The sequence below is a fragment of the Taeniopygia guttata genome, chromosome 30 (assembly GCF_048771995.1).
Source record: "Taeniopygia guttata chromosome 30, bTaeGut7.mat, whole genome shotgun sequence".
In the NCBI taxonomy this organism is placed as follows: Eukaryota; Metazoa; Chordata; class Aves; order Passeriformes; family Estrildidae; genus Taeniopygia; species Taeniopygia guttata.
In genome coordinates this window covers 2,285,613-2,310,272 of record NC_133055.1, presented here as the reverse complement: position 1 = coordinate 2,310,272, position 24,660 = coordinate 2,285,613, and the positions used below count along the sequence as shown (strand labels likewise).

The window sequence follows — 24,660 nt, the reverse complement described above, 5'->3', positions numbered from 1 at the left end:
TGGAGTAAATTATAATCATACATCTCACTCCCCACTCCCTGTTGTTCCCACCAGACAGCCTGGGCTCTCTAGGACAGGTATAAAGAAGGCGTGTGTGGTATTCACATACCCTTTGAACAGTGAGAGACACAGGCTTTCCCAGGAACATCCTGGGGAAGGCTGTGAGAAAGCTCAGAGAAAGAAGAAAAACAATTATCTCCATTTGCTGCATCTGTTGTCACATGTGGAATGTGTTATGGAGATTGTTTACCAAAGAGGGATTTCTTCATTGGACTCTGGTGATGGTGTTTTGATTTCATATGACCAACTGGAGCCACTCTGTGTTGGACTGTCTCTAAGGGTCACGGGTTTCTCTTCAGTATAGAAGTAATATAGTTTTTAGTATAGTGTAATATAGGACAGCTTAATAAAGCTTTTATTCATCCTTCTGCAAACATGGAGTCAATGCACGTCATTCCCTGCAGTGGGGGTCCACCACAATAGGTATCGACATATACCCCTTGCATGGGAGAGTAGGAATGGAAAAGCTTGTTGCTGGGGGGACGCAGCATGACAACACCTGACCTTCAAACGCAGCTACAAGAAATAAATTCCACCAATAAATGGCAAAGAAGGGTTGACTGACAGACTTTGGGAGGGCCCAGGGGTGGCTGATGCACCCTCCAGGAAAGTAAAAGGTGAAGCATCAATCTTGAAGATGAGGCAGCCACCTGGCAGGTAGCAGCCATGGGGCAGGGGGCCTTCCCAGGCCTGTTCTTCCTTATTAGTCCTTCTCTTATGTTTTTGTAAATGTCTAATAAACGTTTTAAAACTTTTAAAGTGTGCAGTTGTTTCTCACAAAACCCAGTCCTAAGGTGGGATGGTCGTGTTACTCCTGACAGGAATGGGCTCACTGCAGTTCGAGCTGTTCTGCAGCCTGTGCTTGTCCATACCCTGCTTTGCTCTTCAGGTGGCAGATGGCTTGGGCAGGTCACTCCAGACACCTCGAGAGTGCCAGGGTAGGCCCAACCCCTAAAGCTCTCACAGAGCTGTGCTTGACTCCAAATTAGGTAAGCATGAAATGGATTTTAAAGACTGTAGCACATCTGCAGATTCAAGGGATAGTAAAGCCAGTGCTGCACTCTGAGAACTAAGTCCACAGTCTGAGTTGTTGATGTCATTTAACTAATTTGCAGCTCATTATTGTGATGATGATGATAGTAGCATAGAACATTTCCTTTTTTTTTTTTTTCTCCCCCAAATAAAAAGGTGCCATTCAGCTTCTGGAGAAGAGAACTCTAAAAGGTGCAGTTTGGCAGTCATGGAGGCAGAGGTGGGGGAGAGACAGATATGCCCTGGAGGGATGCTCTGGTGGGCTCCAGCATTTAAACAAGCTACTTTAATACATAGACTGGGCCATTTTCAATACTAAATGGCTGCATTAAATGTTTTTCCAGGCCTTATGCTGGCCAGAAAGTTTTTAAAGCCCAAGGGAGTTTAGCCTCCATGAGAAAGGCAGCATCAGTTCCTGTGCCAGGTGAGACATAGCGTTCAAAAGCTCAGCTTCTGTCTACAGAAGCCACCAGCCCAATGTAAGCAAGGCCAGAAAGCTTCTCCAGTCCTGCTGAGCGCGTGTGGCAGAGCTGTTGTGTTTTACAGTGCCATGCCAGGACTTCCCTCATGTGTCGGCACTGCCAGCCCGGCTCTGCCGGGGGGCTCCGGCAGTGCCATGGCAGAGCTTCCCTCAGGTGTCGGCACTGCCAGCCCGGCTCTGCCGGGGGGCTCCGGCAGTGCCATGGCAGAGCTTCCCTCAGGTGTCGGCACTGCCAGCCCGGCTCTGCCGGGGCGCACTGTCAGTGCCACGGCGCACGGCAGCTCTGGCACTGCATCCTCGGCCAGCAGCAAGATCTGCGGGCCGGGACCCCGCAGCGGCCACACGCTTCTCCCAGAGCCCGAGGAACGCCCGCACGCTCCCGCAGCGCGGCCGCAACGCGCTGAGGGAGCAGCGCCGGCTCGGCTCTGTGCGGAGCCGCCTCGCCCCTCACACCCGCCCGCCCCTTCCCGCCCTCCGGCCCCCGGCGCTGTCATGGCGGCTCCCGCCCACCAGGCAGCGCCCTGAGCCCGGGAATGGCGCCGGGACCGTTCTGGCTCTCTGCAAGGCGCGGGCGGGAGCTGTTGCACACTGTGCGAGAGGTCCCATTTCCTGATGAAATAAGGATGTCCTGTAACGCTTGAGCTTTGCACACTTCCAAACCTGATCAACAAGAAGAGACATTTAACCTGTGCCGCACATAGCAGCCTGCAAGCTCGGAGTGATGGCCAGGTGTTAGAAAAGCAAAGTACTTGATGCTAGAATGGTCTTTGAAGACTCAGGGCTGGGCACGTTTCACTGATCTCAGACCCAGAGGGAAGCTGACAAAGCTTGGGAAGAAGGACGCCCACTGATAGTGGACACAAAGGATGCACAATTTAGGGGCCATAAGGACATCTGTTAGAACTGCCAAGATTAGGAAAACACTCATAAAGTCAACTCAGCAAACATGCTGAAATCAGCTCCAGCTGGGTAAAAAAGTGTGCTGTTTGCAGGCAACAGGACTTTGGCCCCCAGATTACCCTGGGCCTGGCCATGGGATGGTTCCGGTCGCCAGAACACACAAAAAGACAGCTCAGCGCAAGTGCTGGGCATTGTGCTTCAAGAACCCAGATGAAAAATCTGGTGAGGCTGTGCTGGATTCTTGTGTGGTATCTACCCCTTTTCTCTTCTTCTCAAAATATATTGTAAGCCTGACTAAAAAACCCTAGTTCGAGCCATGCTCACTGCCTTATTCTCAAAACTTGCAGCTGACTTAGAGGTTTAGTACCTTACAGAGCGGGTTTGAGGCCCTGGAGCTGGAGGGACAGACAAGTGATGAAGTGGGCAAAAGTCCTTCTGGAACAGAGGGGGGGCACCTAGGGTAAGACAGCCAACACCATGTGTTGTGGCCACCTCTGTTCCGAAGGAAGGCAGGGTCCTTGCAGGCCTTCCCAAAAGCATCTCAATGGAAGCTTTCTGTCTCCCCTGCCCCGTTTCCTTGACTTTAGCTGAATCTTTCTCTCACAGAAAGACAGTGTGAAATGCAAAGTTGTGTTTTGTGTCAGGTAAATAAAGGTAACCTGTGTAATTGTAATTGTGAAATGTGTGGAACACAGCCATGGGACAGTTATAAAGATGAGTTCTAATAAACAACTGAGGAAAGCGTGAAAGAAGGCTTGTGAACCAATCTTTGGCTTGCAAATAACAATTATAAGTCTGTGGGATTCCTTAAAATCAGAGGGTTTTGGGCACATTGCAAAAGGCAGGCCTCAGAGACAGCAGGATGGTGATTAGAGCTAAGCAGTAGCTATAAGATTTGTCAGCAGAAAAATTATACAAGAAGTAGAACGAAAGAACAAATAGAACAATAGTCTGTGTATTAACGCTTGGGTAGAATAACTTCCTAAGTTGCAGAAAAGTATATCTAGTGAGATATTAGGAAGTTCTAGGCTTAATAATGGAGCTCTGTGCATTGTATCTTGAGGCTTGCAAGCAAGTATTGTATTCGAAATAAGCCAGCATTGTTTTAACCAAAGGTACGTGTATTTATAGTGATTGGATAGAACTACTGTCAATATGCTTTTGCTTCGTGTGATTGGTCAAAAAGCTTATAAAGTAAGTTGTAACATTAAGTTCTTGGTCTGTTGCCTGGGATGTGAGCTGCTGGCATCTTCCCATTGTCATAACCCTGTAATGAGACTGATGCTAAAAAATAAGCAGCTCGAGACACATACCACAGCAGTCCCGTCCCGTTTGTGACTTGTACTTAGCCCCCAGCCGGTGATATAAGTCTTAAGCTGTTTTGCAATATGAACCTTTGTATTATAACTTTAGAATATTGCTTAGTATATAAGGATTTTAGACTGTATCTTTAGAATGTATAAAGGATTTAAACAGAAGAGGGAAGTGAACCTATCCCAAGCTCCTGGAAAAGGAAGATGGACATCAATGTTCTTGATTAATGATTTCAAAAGGGGAAGCTGGACATCACTATCATAGATTAATGGTCTAGAAAATAGAAGCTGGACCCCACCGTCCATCCTGGGATGAACATCCTAGGATATTGAAACCTGGACTAGATCACAATAGAGTATAGCAATTGGAAAGGAACCAGACATCACCATCATAGTTTTATGATCCTAAAGTATAGAATTGTGACATCAAAAGGTAGAAATAGAAACTTCTGGAAGCGTGCATAAAAAAATGTGAAATAGAAACTGCTGGAAAAACCTTATGAATATGATCAATAAATACCAGCAAGCCCAACAATCAGTGTGCAGTTGGAGGGGAAAACCCCCACCACTGTACCCAGCACTGTCTTTGCTCATACATTGCCATGTTAATAAATAAATCAAATTGCTGCTTGATATATTGGCTGAGTCAAGCTTCTAATTTCTAACAACAGGAAGCTCAGGTGTGTTAGGAGATTACTGTGAGCATTGGCAGAGGTGAATAGTCAGGAATCCCGAGGCTTGTGCAACACTCTTCCACAGAGAATCCCTTGTTATGGATTTCCAATGAACCAGAGCTTAAACGGCAAGTCAGCGACTGGGGAGATGCACCACTGAGACAATAAAGCTGCAACATGCCTTGTTTTGAGAGGAACAATTACGACAACAAAAGTTCAAACAGCAACTACTGGGAAGATGAAGAAAAACTATTTTTTCTAAGGTTTTCTAATGTTTGTTTTCTTCTCTGTGCCTTGTGAAAATTGCCTGGCTCCTATTTTCTTTGTTTTCTTTTTTCCTGCCTTCAGAATGAATCTTGCATTATGGGTATTTGAAGTCAGATATAAGAAAAGGTCTCTATTGTTTTCATATATTGTTTGGCAGTCATGAAAAGGGAAGTTTAGAAGTGAGAAGCTTTATCTTTGATAATTAGATCAGACTCAATTTTAAATGCCCTTGCATGTCATGCTTGTTTGCAAAGATGCTAGATTGATCTTTGATGGGCATTCAACCAAGAAACAAGTGCATCAAAGCCTCTGGAGGTGGCTTCCATGGCAAGTTTCCCTGAGGTGTGACAGCCCCAGCCCCGCTCCATGGCCAGTTTCCCTGAGGTGTTGTAGACCCAGCCCCGCTCCATGGCCAGTATTCCTCAGGGCGGTCCCACCTCCCGTGCCAGGCGGTTTGTGTTGCACAGCCCGGGCTGGATGGGGGGAGCCGGGGCAGCCATTTCGAACAGGGCCTTTAATACCGCCCCACTTGTTCTGCCCTTTCCTGGCATTTTTCGACAGAGCTGTGCTTATCGAGGTTTGACTCTGTTCCCAAGCTCTGCATTCCCGGCAGCCAGTCTTACACGTCTGCACCGTGCCCACCGTATTTCGGGGGTAAAGCAATGCACCTGCCTTTCAGCCATCTGTGCGGGTCCAAGGTCTGCGTGCACACAGGATAAAGAACTGACTTGTTTGCGTGGACACCTTATGTTTTGTTTTGCACACTTGTTTGTCCTCTTTTCTTTACTAAATATCTTCAGTGTTGCTATTGCAGTTATACTTGTCTCTGTCGCTGCGCTGTGTGACGACACCACCGTTGTGTTCCCCAGACCACAGAGTTTCTCCGCTAGTCCTGCGGATCACCGGGGTGTTGTTCCTGACCCGTCTTTGGCCACTCTGGCGCTAGCCAGGTCGCAGTCCACTAGTGGCTGGATGTGCGCGACACAACAGGTAAGCAGTGGGGAATCATCTCAGGTTGGAGACTAAGGGCAGGAACAAGGTCCTTTTTAATTAGCTACATCCTTAAGTGACTTGTCACTTAATACATGGTGACACAGAAATCAAGCTATTTAGCACAGACTTCTTTCCTGCCAATAGAAATATCAAGACCTAATATGGTGTCATGGTTTGACAGAGAAGTAAATTTTCTCAGGAAGTTGTGGTCAAACCGATCAGTGGTCAGGTTTGGATACTGGCACTTGGAGTGGCCACTGAAGGCATTGGACACGGCTCTGAGAACACAGGGGGTTAAAAGCAAGAGCTCCCAGGGGAACTGTCTCTTTGGTTCCGGTCAGCAGAAGGGTGCAGACTCTCCCTGCCCAGCCAAGGCTGGGTGGGGGAGGGAAAGTCATGTGGCCTGGAAGAGGGAGGCCCAGGGGGTGAAGGGACTGGAACCAGGCCAGCCCCTGCAGATGGAAGGGTGGAGAAAATCTGAGATGTCTTTGTTCCCCCCTGCCGCCCCCCAGAAGGAGAGAGAGTGAAAGAGACAGAGACTGTGCCGGCAGTAGGCCGCCAGAGGAGGAAGAGGAGGAGGGGAAGGTGCCCAGCCGTGGGAGTTGGTGTTCTGGGATGAGCTTTCAGCCGTCCTGGGAGTCTAAGACTTTTAACCCCTTCTTGGACAACGAAAGCTTTGTGAAATATTACTCCTCCTTGGTCTGAAAGAGAAGAGAGATGGCCTGGGGCTCGAGATGTCAGAAGAAGATGGGGAAAGATCCTAAGTGGGAGGAGATGACGGAGTGGCTTTTGGCTGGACTTTTCTTATATAGCCATAGACTGAACCATTTTCTCCTGCAACAGAGACTGCATTTTTAAGGGAATGCAATGGTTGGAGCCAAGAGAGTGACCTGCTGCAGTGACGAGGAGCGTGTGGTGGTACCCTCTATCTTCAGGAAGAAGAAAATCTCTGTTCTCGAGACTCTAGGCTCCAGGGGAGGAGAAAATGGGGGGGACTGTTGTACCAAAAATGAGAAACTGAACTTTGGTCCTTGGTAAAGCATCCTTGAAAGGAAACCCTATGAGCAGTTTTGGTCCATGTACAGTGGTGAGAGCACTGTGACATGGAAAGGAGGGTGTCACACTGGCAGATTTTCTCCAGGCAGTGCCATGTGTGACATGGAAACACAAGAGGTGGCAATTGTGCTCCCTGGGGGTCTGTGGTGCAAGAGAGACTCCTCTCTCCCCCAATGAGCTGAGTATTATCTGAAGGGTGGTAACTTGATTGAGGGTCCAAGTTTTGTCTCAGTGTGCTCTGTTGGAAATTAGGTGGGGGGAGGAGGAATGTTTTGGAAGGTTTTCATTCTGGATTCAGTGTGTGTCTTTTATCATAGTAGTAGCCTCTTAAGTTTTTTCCTTTGTTTTTAAGCTTGAGCCTACTCTGCTCTGGTCCTGATCGCATCTCACAGAACTCATTTGGGGAGCGTTTATTTTCATGGGGACTCTGGCATTGTGCCAGTGTCAAACCATGACCTATGGTTTTCTCACAGACCTGCAAATCGCAGGTGACCATTCTCACCTTCACTTACGGCAGTGAACTGATGGACTGGAAAGAAAAGTTGAGGCTACGCGCTGCTGTTGGAGGTCCCAGTTGAGGCCTGACGCCTCTGGCGGGAGCGATTGCTCCTGCGAGACCTCCCTGATGGTGTCCCCGTGCGCCTGGGCATTTCAGCACTTGCTGCTCTCCTCCTGCTCCTGTCCTGAGGACTCCTGGACCAGAGAGGTTGATTCGAGGCCTGGCACTGCAGGTGGGAGCAGCTGCGTCTGGGGGATATCCCTGATGGACTCTTCCTTTTCTTGGCCCTCTCAGTACTTGGTCTTGTCCTACTAATGCCGTCACAGTGATGCCTCAATTGGATTGGTTGATTTGGGGCTGACCTTGCTGGTGGGCATGGTTGTGTCCAGGGGATGCCTGTGGAGGTGTCTCCCTTTGCCTGGGCCTCTCAGTCCTTGGACATGTTCTGCCTTTCTTGTGATGGCAAGTCCTCGAGGAAACAGGTCGACTTGGGCCCGACCTTGCTGGCGAGTGCGGCTTCGCCTGTGGCCCTGTCCAGCATGTCTGTAATGGACCCTGTCCTCAGGGTCAGGGGAGCTACTGTACATTAACCTTGGTGTGCTGCGTCTGCTGGTATGCAGTGAGGAAGAGGGCAGAGACTGCTGCCATGCTGGTGGCTGCTGCGGCTGCTGGTCACTGCAGATGAAAACAGCCGTGTGGTCTATCAGCCTCTGCTCCCGTTTCTGTCCCATCAGCAAACTTGCTGAGAGAGCGCTCCGTCCCCTCTGTCAGGTCACTGAGGAATAGGGCAAACAAGGCTGACACCAGCACGGCCCCCTGAGCTCACAGCTCTCTGAGTTTGGAGCTCCACTGTCCACTTCTCTACACCACTGTCCCTGAGCTACCCAATGTCCGTGATATGGGAGGCCCGGACAAAGCCTTGCTGAAGTCCCGGCTGAAAACAGCCACTGCGCTCCCCTCACAGACCCAGCCAGTCAGTGCAGCAGAGGTGGCTGTGAGATTGGTCAAGCATGGTTTTCTGTCGCTGTAGAGATGGACATGAGACATACACATACACCTGTGCAGAGACAACAATGGCTTCTTCTTTATTATAAGTTGCCCTCAAGTTTTATACCCCTAAGAAAATGTGATCTTCAGTCATTAGTTACATCAAACAAGCTCAGGATATTCAATGGACAAAGCAATAGCTTATTGTATTTTATGGGTACAAAGCATTTAATGTCAATAATTTATTGCAAGTGTGTATACCAAAAACTATAAAGGCACGTATGCTGCTCACTAAGGGATGTATCCTCTAACTACAAGTAACACCGATCTGTTTATGTTCCCATGCTAATGGCCTTGCTTTCTCCCTTGCCATGGATAAACTTACATTTTATTTATTTCTTCTTCTGCTAACTCAATTGTTTGCCCTGCAGACAATGTGTCAAGCCCATCCACAGTTCTCCCTTTCTGTTATTCCACAGGCTTAGAGATGACATCCAAGAGGAGCTATTCTGTCACCTTTCTGGGGATGGAGTGAGGCTGATAGGCCTGCAGTTTCCTGGCTCCTTCTTGTTGCCCTTTTGGAAGACTGCAGAGATGCTGGCTTTCCTCCACTGCTCACACCTCTCTCTGGGGCTATCACCTTCCCTGACCTGCTGGAAGAGCGCTCTGAGCCAGAGGCAGGGACAGAGATTTCCCTTGGCCTCGAAAGGGAAGGCTGGGCTCAGGCCGTGTGTCAGTGCGACCTAACAACGGGAGGAGAAGGCAGGGCAGGGACTCTGCTGCCCAGGGACCAGAGGAGCCCCACAGCTCGGGGCTCTGGGCCTGTGCTGCAGGCTCCCCTGCCTCTCCCTGCCCAGAATCAGTGGAGGAACAACCAGAGCAGACTGCGGTGTTCCTCGAGGCGATGACGGGAGGAGAAGGAGGACAGGAGCAGGGCTCACGCAGGGCTCAGCAGGGAGTAGTGCCCTTGTTGCTCTGGGCCTGTTCTGTAAACTCCCCATACTCTTCTTTCTCCCAGAAAGAGAGAGAGGACCAGCACCTGGAGGAGACTGTGACGTTTCTGAACATGGACTCACCGCTGACGGCTGCCATGTGCGACAGCAAGCAGGAGGGCCCTGGTGCCAGGGAGCCAGGTGAGGGCAAGGCCACCCTCCCACAGCCGGGCCCAGGGGCTCCTGTGGCAGGCGTTGTGTGGGGCCCAGAGCAGAGGCAGGGGGAGGCAGGAGCTGCTCAGCCATGCTGCGGCTGGGAGCCTCCTTCCTCCCCAAGTGGGGCCCAGCTGGGCCAGGGGGCAGCTCTTGGGACACCCGTGCCCGCAATGGCCCCTGCTCTCCAAGGCCTCCAGCCCTGCCCATCAGCCAGGCAGGCCGGCAGGGACAGAGCAGCCCTTGGGGCCAATGCTGCTGCAGCCAAAGAGCCCCGCAGAGGTGCTCATGCCCGCTGCCATTGGCTCTGTGCCCTGCAGTGTGCATGCTGTGTCGCCGTGCAGAGGCTGACCCCTGTGCTTCCCCAGGCCCTGCCAACAGCTCCTGTGCTGCTGCTGATGCGCTGCCCAGGGCACCCACGGGCACTGCTGGAGCCTCACACCCACCACAGCCAGCTGGGCTGAGACAGTTCTGCTGCTATGGGCACGGCTCTGGGCAAAGCACCCGCATGTCCCTGGGCTGGGGGCAGTGCCCAGGTCGGGCTTGGCAGAGCCTGTCCGCTCCTGGAGGGCTGGGGGTTCTGCTCTCGTCCAGCCTGGCCCGGGTCTTGGGGGCCTTTGACATTCCTGCTTGCCCTTAGAGCCGCCAGGGATGAGCCGGAGCTCAATGGCCCCAGCCTGGCCGGACAGTCAGGACTGGAGCCTTCCCGTGGCTCCCCAACCTCCAAGACCATCAGCCCCAGATTGGAAACACTGCCAAACAGGGTTTGCCAATTTTTTTTCCTCTTAGATTTTTGAAAGGCTTTTGGAAGTAACATTGTTTGGTGACTTCTTCAAGGAACAAAAGTGGCACGTTTCTATTCACTAAAGATTTTATTGGTTTCCTTGCATTTCTGTTTCGTATCCCTATGCTTCCTTCAGCATTCCGGGAAATAATGAAAATATAACGAATTCTTCAGAGAAGTTTCTGAATCCACTATTAGGAGAAGTCTCTAAATTCACTCTTTCTCTTAAATACATCCTTTACATACAGTTAAGTAGCTGCTCCTGTAACATACAAAGATGTAGTGGTTTACCTGACTGGACACCACAACATGATGTTATACACACCGGTACACTAAAACACTTTTGTTCCTGGGGAGTTGCAAAGTTGCAGGCTCTTCTTGAGGTCCTGAATTAATTCTGCATGCCCATTCATACCTGCATTTCCTCCCCGTGCTCAGCTTTCTCCTACAGTTCCCAGGGAACAGATGTTACATACTCACCTCAAGCAATAATCTACGTCGGTCTTCCCAACCCTTTTTCTTCACTGAACTCTACTGATCTACAAAATAACTTTGGGCCCTCTGTGAAAAAAAAAAAAAAAAAGAACCAATTAATAGGCTTAAACACTTCTGATTGTGCTGCTGCTTCTAACAATCATGGACAACACAGCAATAAAGTCAGGAGTCAATTCTTCACATCCTCCCTGTTCTCTTGCCTCCCACCAGACGTTGTCTCCCTACAGAAATGTTCCCTACTGTGGCCTGGTGTCCACAGGACAATGAAAGGCAGCAGCAGTTTTCCTCAGCATGCTGCAGTCTAAATTGCAGTGAAATAGCCGCTGTTTCATTAGAAGCTCAGCACCAGGATCACACATCTTCCCCCAGAATTGGGGCCTGCTAAGGACTGAGCTCTCCATTTTAACACCCCTTGCAAATCAGACCGCCTGGAAGAGTGCTGGGCACTAACTGTATGAACACAGCAATACATTTCTGCAGCGTTATCGAGTCAGTCTTGAGAAACGCACATCATTTAAGCCTGTCTTAAGACTCTATTCTACAAAACATATAACAAGCAATTGTTTTGCTGGCCTCTGCAATTTTTGGGGACTCTGTGTGTTTCCTTTGGTTGTTGTTTTCTTTGTTTCTAAATACAAAATCCCCTGGATTCAGAAGAGAAAAGCCCAGATTCATTAGGACAAAGAACCACAGGGACAAGAACACTCAACATTCCTAGTGGTAACACCAGAAAGACGGGAAAAAGTTAAACATTATATAAATACCTGAAAGGATCCAAAATGTCTAGGTAACCTGTCACATGGCTAATGTTTTGGTATGGTCTAAAAGTCTAGATTCCTATTAGGCAATTATCTGAAAGAGAAGAAAGCCAGAAATCTGCTTGGCCTTTATTTTACCAGGGCTTTCTCACGGGATTCTACCACAATTTTGAGCACAAGTAAGGATGCCAAAATTTGACTAGGAAACATTCCTAAGCAGGCAGCATTTTTTCCTCCTCACGGAATTCCAGGAACAGTTTTAAAAAAATACAAAAGGGGGCGAAGAAATTCTGTCGTACCTCTTAGGCGTTCATCATCTTTGGAGAAGAAGAAAACTCTAGCACTTTCTGTGCGTGGTAAAGAAACAAACCTAGACAAGTACAAAGGGATTTTAGCACCCAAAATTGTGCTATCAAATGCCATAAAAGCAGGTTAAAACTGCAGTGCTTCAGAGAAATGGTATACATTGAAAAGCTTTATTCCCTAGTAGCCAAATAGAGCCTTCTAGAAAAAAAATAAACAACTTCTTAACAGAAAACTGACTGTGTCTTTGGCTTCTGGCCAAACTCAGTTTGGAGTTGGTCAAACCAAAATGAGCCAGTTAATTTCTTGTGCTCAACATCTCTCTTTTCATATTCAACTTCACATCACATGGGCTGCTGGGAGTTTTGACTCCGGGCAGCACAAATGGTTTTCCAAGATGACTTTCATTGCTCAGAGGTGTGCAATCTCAGTTTCCCATTCCCTGAGTGCTGCTATTAATATTCCCACAGCATCCAACTACTACAGCCAGGTAGAGAGCAAATAGAAACGGAACTTGCATTTCTTGGTCCTTTTCAGTTTCTCGCGTCTCAGGCTCATCATCACCCTCAGAACTGCCATCTTGGAAACGTGAATCCTCTTGCCATGTGAATTTTACCGGCTTTATTGTTCTGAGTCCGCAAGACTCTGCAATAAGAGCAACAAAAAAGAAACAAAGCCACATCCAGATTGTTCCTCCACTTGTCAGGAAGAATTCCTCCTTTCAAGACAAATACTTACAGTGGAGAAGACAGATGTAGGAAGGACAGAATCTGCTTCTGCCAGATTTTCTGAGCTACATTTCTGCTCCAGGATTTTGCACTTTGTTCTAGGGATCTCTGCTGTATTCTAATGGATGTATCGTTGCATTCAGAAGACACTGAATACCTTCTGAATTCAGCACAAGTGTGGGGGGTCCTTGCTTTGCATTTTTGCATTGGTTTTTTAAAAATATTTTGGATAACTTCACATGGTTTCTTTTCTCTCCTACAGGACTGTGACTTGATTTAATGTTGTTTCGTCTTCTTTTCATAAGGCCTCATTTTATCTACAGTTAGAACATTCCAACGATCATGTGTCATTCAGTTTCCTTTTTCTAAAGGTCCAAGAATAGAATTCAGTAACAAGCAGAATGTTCATGGATCTTGCGGTCAACTCCAGGCTTTTGCTCCTCCCTCTACATTAACACACATTTCCTTTAAAATCTTGTTGGGTTCTCTGAAACTTGATATGACTGGTGTGTCACTGTTCTCCCTGTTTGAGAGATTCAGGGCATGACAACAAGCTTTTTCACCACTCAGCAAAAAACCCCATTTCCTTCTCAAAGCATGCCTTTCAGAATTCCTGAGATGCAAGCATGACTTACTGCTCATTAATCTACCACAGCCTTGGCAAGCAGAAATGAAGATCAAATTGCTTCTGCCTACTTACTGACTTCTACTGCTGAAAATCCCCTGTGTCCTGACCTTCTTTACACCACAATGCTCTACAGTGCCTGCCAGAAGCTCTTCCTTAGAAATGGCACTGTGAGAAGCGTTCTGCTGTTACCTTCTTTGATGCCCAACTCCTCTGTGTCTCCAAAGAAGGAAAACTTGAACGCGCTCGACTCCTGAGCTGCGTCGTTCTTGGGCAAAGGTCCCAGGTGGTCATCTGGGGCAGAGTCCTGTGCATCCTCTTTGTCCCAGGGTATTTCCACAGTCTTTTCTGGTTTGTTCTTTGAAGCTCCAAACAAATCTTTTAAGTCAGCAGCAATAAAGTAATGGATTTCTTCAGACACTTGAGGCAGTGTCCCACTCTCTTCTTTCTTCTTTCTTTTGGCTTTACTGAAATGAGTTTGTTCAAGCATAGCAAAACAGTGCACGACCTTTCCAAAGACAGCTTCCCTAAGACACACCTTGCTCTGAACGTCTCCCTAACTGTATCCAAGCCCATTAAGGAGAGGTTCACTCAAGAGTGAGCAGTGGGGAAACATCTCAGCTTGGAGTCAAAAGGCCGGAAGAAGAGTCCTTCTTAATAATTTAAGTGACTTTTCACTTAATACCTGGTAAGACAGAAATCAAGGGATTTAGCACAAGACTACTTTCCTGCCAGTAGAAATGTCAAGAGCCAACACGGTTTTCTCACAGACCTGCAAATCGTAAGGTCCCTGTACTGACCGTTCTCACCTTCACTTCCGGCAGTGAACTGATGGACTAGAAAGAAAAGATGAGGCTACGTGCTGCTGTTGGAGGTCCCAGTTGAGGCCCGACGCCACTGGCGGGAGCGATTGCTCCTGTGGGTCCTCCCTGCTGGTGTCCCCGTGCGCCTGGGCATTTCAGCACTTGCTGCTCTCCTCCTGCTCCTGTCCTGGCGACTCCTGGACCGGAGAGGTTGATTTGAGGCCCGGCGCTGCAGGCGGGAGCTTCTGCGTCTGGGGGATGTCCCTGATGGAGTCTCCCTTTGCCTGGGCCTCTCAGTCCTTGGTGCTGTCCTGTGGCTGCTGTCACGGCGACTGCTGGACTGGACAGGTGGACTTAGGGCCTGACCTTGCAGGCGGGAGCTTCTGCGTCTGGGCGATGTCCCTGATGGAGTCTCCCTTTGCCTGGGCCTCTCAGTCCTTAGTGCTGTCCTGTGGCTGCTATCACGACGACTCCTGGACCGGACAGGTGGACTTAGGGCCCGATGTTGCTGGTGGGAGCGGCTGCGTCTGGGGGATGCCTGTGAAGGTGTCTCCCTTCGCCTGGGCCTCTCAGTCCTTGGTCTTGTCCTGCTGCAGCTCTCACGGCGACTCCTCGATCGGACAGCCCCGTTTGGGGCCCGACCTTGCTGGCGGGAGCGGGTGCGCCTGCGGCCGGGCCCAGCATGTCTGGAATGGCCGCTGTCCTCAGGCTCAGGGGTGCTGCTGTACGTTGACCTTGGTGTGCTGGGGCTGCTGGTGTCTAGCGAGGGAGATGGCAGAGACTGCTGCTGTGCTGTGCGTTGGTGGCTGCTGCGGCTGCTGGTCTCTGCGGATGAAGCCTGGGGATCCAGCCCTGATGGCACTGGGCCACAGGAGCTGGGGCTGATGGCCTCAGATTCTGCGGAGCTGTGAGCAGGCTCCCATCCTGACTGACTGGCCAGCCGGGGGCCACTGAGCTCTGGCTCATCTCTGGAGGCTGTAAGGACAAGCAGGAATGTCAAAGACCACCCAGGCCCAAGGCAAGCCTGGCCAGAGCAGAACCCCAGCCCTTCAGGAGCAGACGGGCTCTGCCAGGCCCAGCCTGGGCACTGCCCCCAGCCCAGGGACACCGGGTGCTTTGCCTCATACCTGTTCCAAGACCAGCACAGCTGTCACACTCCCAGCTCTGTACGCTGTTTCTCAGGCCAGAGCAGCGCCTGTGGGTGCCCTCAGCAGCGCAGGAGGAGCACAGGAGCAGTTCCCAGGGCCTGGGGAAGCAAATGGGTTCATGGCACTGAGGACAGAGTGATTGTCCGGCCAAGCTCTTCTAGTTCTTTTCTCTTTGAGCCCTTGAAGTGACACGGGTACCTTTCAGAGCCTCAGGTGCAGCTCCCCAACTTACCCCTCTTCCTCTGCCTCCTCCCTGCCTCCCGGGTAAAGGCAGTCCCTGGCATTGCACCTGCTGTGCCTCTCTCTTAGATCCATGAAGGCATTGTTGTCCTCCCATGTTGGCAGTCTGATGGAGAAAGGAAAAGCTGATGAGTTTCTGCTGCCCTCCCCTCACGGAGGTACAGGTTGTTCCTGCTCTTCCTCCAGCGCTTTTCCAAGGCGTGCATGAAGCTGAAGCCCAGACTCACGGGACAGGGCAGGGCCAGGACTGCTGGGGCAGGGCCTGGCACGGCACAGACCTTGCACCTCCTGTCCTGTGAGGCAGGCAGAAGGACACCAACCTGAAGGGGGTTCGGATCCCCATGATGAACATTTCGACAAGGAATGCCTCCTGGTCTCTGCACAGGGGGCACCGGAAATATAAAAGACCAGCGCGCATGGCCTGTCCCTGCAGGACAAACAGAAGCAGGGTGAGCAAGGCCCTGATGCTGCTGAGCACCTGCTGTGCCCTGGGGCTGAGGGGAGGGCTCCTACCTGGATGCAGTCCCTGTGGAACCAGGCCCTTTTGCACGTTGGGCACACCAGGGTTCTGAAGGTCTTTCTATCCTCCACAGGCTCCATACAGATGGGGCAATCGGTGCCCGGCTCTGGAGTTGCCTCCACATCCTGCTTTGGACAGTGCTCAGGGCAGAAGGAGCTGGAGGAAAATGGATGAGCAAAGTGAGAAATGTTGGATTTTCCACCAGGGGTGACCAGGAGTGGGGAGGTTGTACCTGTAATATGGAATATACTGTGTGATGCAGCCACCCTCCTTGGCACAGGGCAGGTGGAACCATCTGTCACAGCCCTCCATGCAGCACATGATGGCTGCCCCGCTCTGGCCACAGACGCAGCAGCGCTGGAAAGAGCCAAGCAACCCCATCAGCAGCAGCCTTGGGGCCTCCCCAGGCAGCCCCAGGGCTCCGGGCAGGGCGCAGGATGTGGCCACTGCTGGGTCTCAGCCCACAGAGCTGTCTGGTGGAGGAGGGGGCTCCTGTGCCAGAGCCTCTGTGCAGCTGCTGGGAGCCAGACTTTGTCCCACAGCCAGCCTGAAGGGCAGGCCTTTCATTCCTAGTGTCTGGGCTAAGCGCTAACAAACCTCATCTGGCACAAATCTCCCTGCTTGCATCAGGTTCTCACCTTTTGTGCCACCCGCCGCACTGCAATTTGGATATCTTGAGGAAGAAATCCCATGAGACCAACATGCTTGTTCTCTTGACGAAAAAGTAGAGTGGCAAAGATCTGCAGCAGAGAGGAGGAGCAAATGAGGAGAGAGGGGCAGGAACTGTCCATTGCAATAGTGGAAGGAGCTCCTGGAGCCACTCACGAGGCAGTACAGGTGGGCACAGAGCCCATCCTTCTCCAGTTTGTCACCGCAGATGTCCGGGTCAGCCTCTGCACAGCGACACAGCATGCACACTGCAGGGCACAGAGCCAATGGCAGCGGGCATGAGCACCTCTGCGCGGCTCTTTGGCTGCAGCAGCAGCGGCCCCAAGGGCTGCTCTGTCCCTGCCGGCCTGCCTGGCTGATGGGCAGGGCTGGAGGCCTTGGAGAGCAGGGGCCATTGCGGGCACGGGTGTCCCAAGAGCTGCCCCCTGGCCCAGCTGGGCCCCACTTGGGGAGGAAGGAGGCTCCCAGCCGCGGCATGGCTGAGCAGCTCCTGCCTCCCCCTGCCTCTGCTCTGGGCTCACACAACGCCTGCCACAGGAGCCCCTGGGCCCGGCTGTGGGAAGGTGGCCTTGCCCTCACCTGGCTCCCTGGCACCAGGGCCCTCCTGCTTGCTGTCGCACATGGCAGCCGTCAGCAGTGAGTCCCTGTCCAGAAACGTCACAGTCTCCTCCAGGTGCTGGTCCTCTCTCTCTGTGGGAGAAAGAGGAGGGTGGGGAGTTTGCAGCACAGGCCCAGAGCCACGAGGGCACTACTCCCTGCTGAGCCCTGCGTGAGCCCTGCTCCTGTCCGCCTTCTCCTCCCGTCGCCGCCTCGAGGAACACCGCAGTCTGCTCTGGCTGTTCCTCCACTGATTCTGGGCAGGGAGAGGCAGGGGAACCTGCAGCACAGGCCCAGAGCCCCGAGCTGTGGGGCTCCTCTGGTCCCTGGGCAGCAGAGTCCCTGCCCTGCCTTCTCCTCCCGTTGTCAGGTCGCACTGACACACGGCCTGAGCCCAGCCTTCCCTTTTGAGGCCTTGGTTGCACAGGTCACAATGGCCACTCTGACATCAGCATCGTGCAGCCAAAATTGGGGCAGCCATGGCCTCAGGTCCCTGGCAACCACTTGAGGCGGCCCCCTTGGGAACCCAGGTTCTGAGATGGGTGCGAGGGTTGGGCCAGCAGGGAACCCGGGCAGGGACTCCTGCAGCAAGTGCAGGGCCAAATGCCAGGCCACGAGGCAGCCATCGGGCACTGCTCTGCTGCTGCTCCTGCACATTGCACACAGACACAGAGCCACCTGCTCTCTCTCAACCCTGTTCAGCACTGGACAGCAGGACACAGTAAAATGTTCTCTTGGGTACATGATCGAATCATTCAAAGTCCTGCATAAAAGCAACTCACATTCAAAGGACACGCACAAAAAAACCCGAAACCCTGCTACAAACCTTGAATTGAAACAAAAAGCATGTTCCTATTCAGAAACACAGATTAACACTTTGGCCAATACTTTTTCCTATTAGGTCTTTGAAAGGATTTCAAAAGTTTTGTTATTTGGCAACTTCTTCAAGGACCAAACAGGAAATGCTTCTGATCTCTAAAACCGGATTTATTGGTTTGCTTTCACTTTCTTTTTGAAATCCTTACGCTTCACCAGGCAGTCCAGAAAATTGTGAAAATCCAACATAATATTAGGGGAAGTTTCTGAATTCACAGTTTGTCTCAAAGACTTTTTTACATACATACAAGGAACTGCTCCTGTAACATACAGAGGTGCAGTGGTTTCCCTGAGTGGACATCACAAAATGACGTTATAGACGCCTCTATATTAAAGAACTTCTGTTGCCTGGTAATTACAAACCTTCAAACTCTTCTAGAGGCTTTCCTCTGTGCAACATCACTAGGTCCCTCTCTCCTCAACTCTCAAGCATGCCCAGGTCTCACTGAAGGGCAGCACAGCTGTGTGGTTTATCAGCCCCTGCTCCCGTTTCCGTCCCATCAGCAAACCTGCTGAGGGAGCGCTCTGTCCCTTCTGTCAGGTCACTGAGGAATAGGGCAAACAAGGCTGACACCAGCACGGCCCCCTGAGCTCACAGCTCTCTGAGTTTGGAGCTCCACTGTCCACTTCTCTACGCCACTGTCCCTGAGCTGCTCCATGACCGTGATATGAGAGGCCAGGACAAAGCCTTGCTGAAGTCCCGGCTGACAACAGCTGTCAGAACTCAAAATGTCCCTCAGACATTTTTAGATGTTCCCAGTCCAAGTCAGAAGCATTTAAGACCCTAGCCGGCAACTAAAAACAGCTGTAATTTTAGATTTAAACCATAGAATAATTTACCAACCTTACAAAAAAAACCCCAAAAAGTTGCAAAAGTTTAAATATTATACTAAAATTAGTCACAAAGTAAAAAAAATTTTTAAGTGCTATACAAGAAGATTTTAAGTCTTATACAGGGGGGGTTTAGTTTTATACATAAAAATCAAAAGTTTTAAGATAAAGAGATTTAGGCCTATCCTGTCCTCCCTCTTTCTTCTTCCTTACCTCCATATTCTTAGTAATGTTAACACTCACAAATTAATTTAGGGTAAAAAAGCACCATTTAATAGACGTAATAAGCATTAAAGAAAAACTATAAACACTTAACACATAATGTACCGTATAAAAAATAACACCAACCCTGGGCTGGGGGAGAGAAGAAAAAAACTAAAGTCAAAAAAGATATCAAAGTATGTATGTGCCTTTACCTAAGCTACTAAGCAAACCACAACTACCCAAGAAGAAAATCTTTTAAATAACTTACAATCAACTACCTTGAAACCAAACAACAAAAAACTTCTAAGCCTTTCTTTAAAAGCACAAATTAAAAGAAAAATTTTTCCACCACGCAAAACCACCCCAATCTAAAGTAAGCTCCAACAAACAGCCACTGCTCTCCCCTCACAAACCCAACCAGTCAGTGCAGCAGAGGTGGCTGTGAGATTGGTCAAGCATGGTTTTCTGTCACTGTAGAGATGGACACGAGACATACACATACACCTGTGCAGTGACAGCAATGGCTTCTTCTTTATTACAAGTTGTTCTCAAGTTTTTATACCCCAAGGAAAGTGTGATCTTAAGTCATTAGTTACATCAAAAAAGCTCAGGATATTCAATGGACAAAGCAATAGCTTATTGTATTTTATGGGTACAAAGCATTGAATGTCAACAATTCATTGCAAATGTGTTTACCACAAACTATGAAGGCACGCATGCTGCTCCCTAAGGCACGTATCCTCTGACTACAAGTAACCCCGATGTGTTTATCAGTTCCCATGCTAACAGCCTTGCTTTCTTCCTTGCCATGGATAAACTCACTTTATTAATTTCTTCTTCTGCTAACTCAGTTGTTTGCCCTGCAGAACAGCTGCTAAGCCTGTTCACAGTTTTCCCTTTCTGTTATTCCACAGGCTTAGAGATGACATCCAAGAGGAGCTATTCTGTCACCTTTCTGGGGATGGAGTGAGGCTGATAGGCCTGCAGTTTCCTGGCTCCTTCTTGGTGCCCTTTTGGAAGACTAAGAAGTTAAGTGAGACCACTCCTATTTTGTCTGTACCACCAATACAGCCTCAGATAACTTTTAAATCAAGTCCTTGTGCTCACACAAGCAGACACTGCATGTTCAAGGCACAAGACCTGAATGTCTTGATGGGGAAGGGCTTTACAATACTTTACAGAAGACAGCATTTTTCACCTTTGTTTTATTTGTGTGCAAAAATGAAGAGCAATATTCTGTTGAGAGACTGAATTAATATCAAAATCAAGCTAAACCAAGCTTTCAAGTTAAGGAACACCAGGCCAGAACCTCCCTGAACAGGGTCAGTTCTCTCTATACATTCCCAAGCTTTAATAGCCTTCACTTGTACAACTGTAGATTTATTTTCTACAGGGTTCCCTCCTTGTTCTGTAACGGCAAGCACAGGTGCAAACCTGCTGTTCCCCAACATTTGAATGCTCCATTTTGAAATCTGAATTTTTATTAATAAAGTAATAACTACACCTTAACAAGGTACCCAAAAATACTAGATTGAAATATATAAAATGCTGCTGACAGAGCCCTTTTCTGAGTGTAAGTGCATAAGTATCCTTAAGACTAGCAAGAGCATTCCCCATATCTCTGGTGGGGAAGGACAAGATTGATCTGCGTTGTCAGGCAACCAATTGCAAACTAAATATAACACTTCTAAACGCTTGTGTATCTCAAATTCATTAAACACAGAAACTAGATAAAAGGGGTTCTGCAAACTCCCCATACTCTTCTTTCTCACAGAAAGAGAGAGAGGACCAGCACCTGGAGGAGACTGTGACGTTTCTGGACAGGGACTCACCGCTGACGGCTGCCATGTGCGACAGCAAGCAGGAGGGCCCTGGTGCCAGGGAGCCAGGTGAGGGCAAGGCCACCCTCCCACAGCCGGGCCCAGGGGCTCCTGTGGCAGGTGTGGTGTGGGGCCCAGAGCAGAGGCAGGGGGAGGCAGGAGCTGCTCAGCCATGCCGCAGCTGGGAGCCCAAGATTTATTTCTGCTTCCAGCACTGCCCTGCTGCTTTGCCTTCAGCATTAATTTCACCTCACCCAGCTGAACATGGCCCATCCTTTGGCTCTGTGTGGTGCCCCTCAGTGGGCTGTAAGCTCTGCTGGCTCCAGGATTGTGATTTCACACTCTGCAGCACTACCAGTGACCACAGCTGTGTCTGTGGGGCTGTTAAAGCCCTTTGGGCCATGCCCAGGACAAACAGGACATGAGGGGATCCCTTCACACGTGCACAGGGAGGAAAATAAAGTAATGGACCAGGGAGTAAAGGTAAACAAAAAATCCTCTTCAGTTACACATATGGAACATTCCTGACACAGAAAAAGCATTCCACCTGCAGGAGAAAGACTGTCCAAAAGTATCACACACAGCAAACTCAGGTGGCTGTGTCACCACTGGGGTGTGACCAGGCAGGGCCCACTGGAAGCACAGACTGTTCTGCCAGCACTAAACCAGGGTGAGTGTGAAGGTCACTGAACACTCCTTGAATTCTCTCCACCCTGAAACACCTGGGTTAAATAACTGACTGTGAAAGAAAACCAGTGATTCATTACCAATCCTGCTTCCCTTTCCTGCGGGGGATATGGGATGCTGTCAACACACCTCAGGGTACAGAAGATAAGACTAACGAGTCCCAAGCTTGAGGCCTTTGCAAGACAGGTAAGAATAAGGGGAAGCAGAGCTGGTGTGCTCATGGCCAGTCAACTAACTTCTTATTTTAACAGAAAGAACACAGCGGAGAGTTTTAATAATTTGGGAAAGGTCAGCATCCAGTCCTACCTTCACAAACCTGAGATGTCAGCACAAAGAACCTCTGAGAACTTTGCCTGTGACTAGAGTGGACACTCCTTTTAGTGTGTTTGAGATGTCATGAGCAGCAAGTCAGAGCCATATGAAGTAGGAGTCACCCAACAGGATGTAATTTTTTTTTTTTAATCGTTTTCTGGAATTAATATGAGCAACCATTTGTAAGATGGATTTCAGCTAGAAATATCTTTTAAATTAGAAGCCACAACTGAGCAAATAGAAGACTGTTTACAAACATTGATTATTTATTTACAGACACTCCTGCTAATGGAGTCTTCTCCCTAAAAAAAATGAGAGAAACTTAAAAGAATAGCACAATTTTCTGTAATGAGCATATCAGACACTTTGAAGGTTAAAATGTATTCCAGGCTAGAATAAAAGTAACACATGAAGGGTCATGGGTCAGCTAACTAGAAGACATGTGCATCAATGCCACTAGTCCCATCATTAAGTACACACTGTAGCTAGGAATTAAGGTAATAGAATTTTTAAAAAACTTCAGATTGCTCCTCTTGAATTTTTTTTTAAACAAATCCATACATTTAAAAAGTCAGTTCATTAAGAAAAGTGAGTTTTCACATCAGGAAAGTTAAAGATTTAAATAGAAAAGGCCCCAGCAGGAATAGCCCCAGTGGATGGTTTTAAACACAGCACAGAGAAAGAGAGGGGAGAAAAAAAGCCATTAACAGCTTTAGGGTCTTCCAGTACATTCTCCTCTTTAAATGCTGAAAAATAAGCACAAGGAAAGAAACATGGAAAAGCTCACAAAGTCTGTGCTAGTCTCAGTCAAGAATAAGAGAGAGATTCAATGGTATTCTGGATTTTTATGAATAATTTACATCAGTCTTAGCAGAGTATGGTTTTGTTTCTTTTTCAGATTTAACAGGTTTCTGACAGACAGCCCCAGGAAACCTTCTATAAAAAATCAGAACTTTGATTACATTACTGTCAATATTTTAGGTTTAAAACACAGATGTGGGAGCTCACTCATCCTTGCCACAAACGCATACCTCAATTTAAACTGCACTGTCAACATTGCAATATTGCTTCTAAGAAGCAGCACACCAACAGGATAACTTTCAATCTCTAAGATTTCTATATATACACACAATTTTAGACAGAATTTCTTTTCAATTTCTAATCCACTTTAATTCAAAGACAGTTTGGTGATTTCAATAGGAGCAAGATCAGATAAAACAGATAAAATATAATCAAGGTGTGTGATTATATCACTTAGTGCTTCTTTTCAGCTGTAGATTTATGCTACAGTGAGAGATGAAACAATCCCCTTTAAAACACTCTAGAACCAAAGCTACAGCATGACTGCCTGTTCTCAGCAGCTCAAAGAAGAGGACATCCAGAAATCAAACTAAAACCAAAAGACTTAGACTTCCAGTTTGCAATTTCCTCTGTAAAGAAGTCAGAGAATGCCTTTAAGTGGAGTATCTAACTAACTTCTGAGTGCTTAGACTGCAGATTAATCCTGTATCTCAAATCAATTTACTTAAGGGCATTAAAATGCTTTGAAAGAAAAATATTTATACTAACAGTCTTATCATTGCCCAGTGCCTTGTGCCAGTGAGCGTGAGGAAATGAACATTTTATGTGTGTGGTGTAAACAACTAGTTAAGTGAGACCACTCCTATTTTGTCTGTACCACCAATACAGCCTCAGATAACTTTTAAATCAAGTCCTTGTGCTCACACAAGCAGACACCACAGGCCACTTTCTTCCTGCCCAGTGCCCATTTCCACAGTGAACGTTCCAGCAACACCCCTGCATCCCAGCACAGATAAAATGATGTGCAGAGCACCCCTGCATCCCAGCACAGATAAAATGATGTGCAGAGCTCATACAGAGCTCACAGCACAGCTAAAACAAGCACAGAGCAGAAGTAAAACAATGGGATTGCAGAGAGCTTCCCATACTCTGGCCTACCTCAGTGCATTAAATCTGCTTCCCACAGTTTAAACAGAACCATTTGGGATGGCAGGGGGAAAGCACATTTTCAACATCTATAGTAACAGGGGCCTTAAAGCTGCCAAGATTTCTTTGGTCATCTCCACATTGGAAGACCTTTCCCATGCAGCACAAGGCAATGGCAATTAGAGTTAGCACCAGGCCAACCTCACAGCACCACAGGATTGGCAACAATTTTTCACAACCTGCTCCAGCTCACAGATGTTTGGCTTTGTGTCCTGTAAATTTAAATTTACTTCACCTTGCCAAACTCAACAGTATCACATTTTAGATAATTTACTGATATTTTTAAGCAGTAGAGGAGAAAATCTGTGCATTATACACATTGACTGCCACTGAAATAATACTTTAACCTGAAGAGAAAAATCTACTTTTAGAAGCAACTGGTTTACACAAAGCATCTATTTTCCTTTGGCCTGTGATCTTCTAACACAGGCACAGATTTGTTTGACACACACACACATATTTACCTAGGTGAATGCATCTGGCAGTCAGTGCAGGTTGTCATAACCCAAACAACATCAGCACTTTGTGATGGCAACAAACAGCAGAAATCAATCAAGGCATTGATATGTTGATACAATTATTCCTGTTAGTGGCCAGGTGATTTATTGGTAAGTGAGATATGTAATCAAAACTGTTATTAATTGTAGTGCCAAAGATTAGAGGAACTGCATATAATGACTTGCTCAAGTTCTGCACGAGCAGCTTTCACTCACATTTATGCTTGTTTTCTGTTTTAGACTGTAAGGCTCATTTAACTTTTTTCCTTCACAAAGCTTTTTTTGTAATCAAGGGATGTCTTCAGATAATATTCCATGGCAATGGCATTCTTTGTAAATTCATATGTCA

General features: G+C 48.4%; 2 protein-coding genes and 1 long non-coding RNA gene across 3 annotated transcripts in view; 1 reads left to right on the top strand and 2 right to left on the bottom strand.

Annotated features, from left to right (window-relative positions):
* LOC140680256 (uncharacterized) overlaps nt 1-24,660 on the top strand; it is a 1,118,524-nt gene that overhangs the window by 918,783 nt on the left and 175,081 nt on the right. The gene's annotated exons all lie outside the window — the stretch shown is intronic.
* LOC105760196 (uncharacterized) overlaps nt 1-24,660 on the bottom strand; it is a 448,806-nt gene that overhangs the window by 369,896 nt on the left and 54,250 nt on the right. The gene's annotated exons all lie outside the window — the stretch shown is intronic.
* On the bottom strand, nt 10,297-11,845 carry LOC140680937 (uncharacterized). The gene is made up of 3 exons (XR_012052283.1): nt 11,744-11,845; nt 10,672-10,752; nt 10,297-10,453 (listed from the first exon to the last, which is right to left on the bottom strand). It is a non-coding gene; the product is annotated as an uncharacterized lncRNA (long non-coding RNA).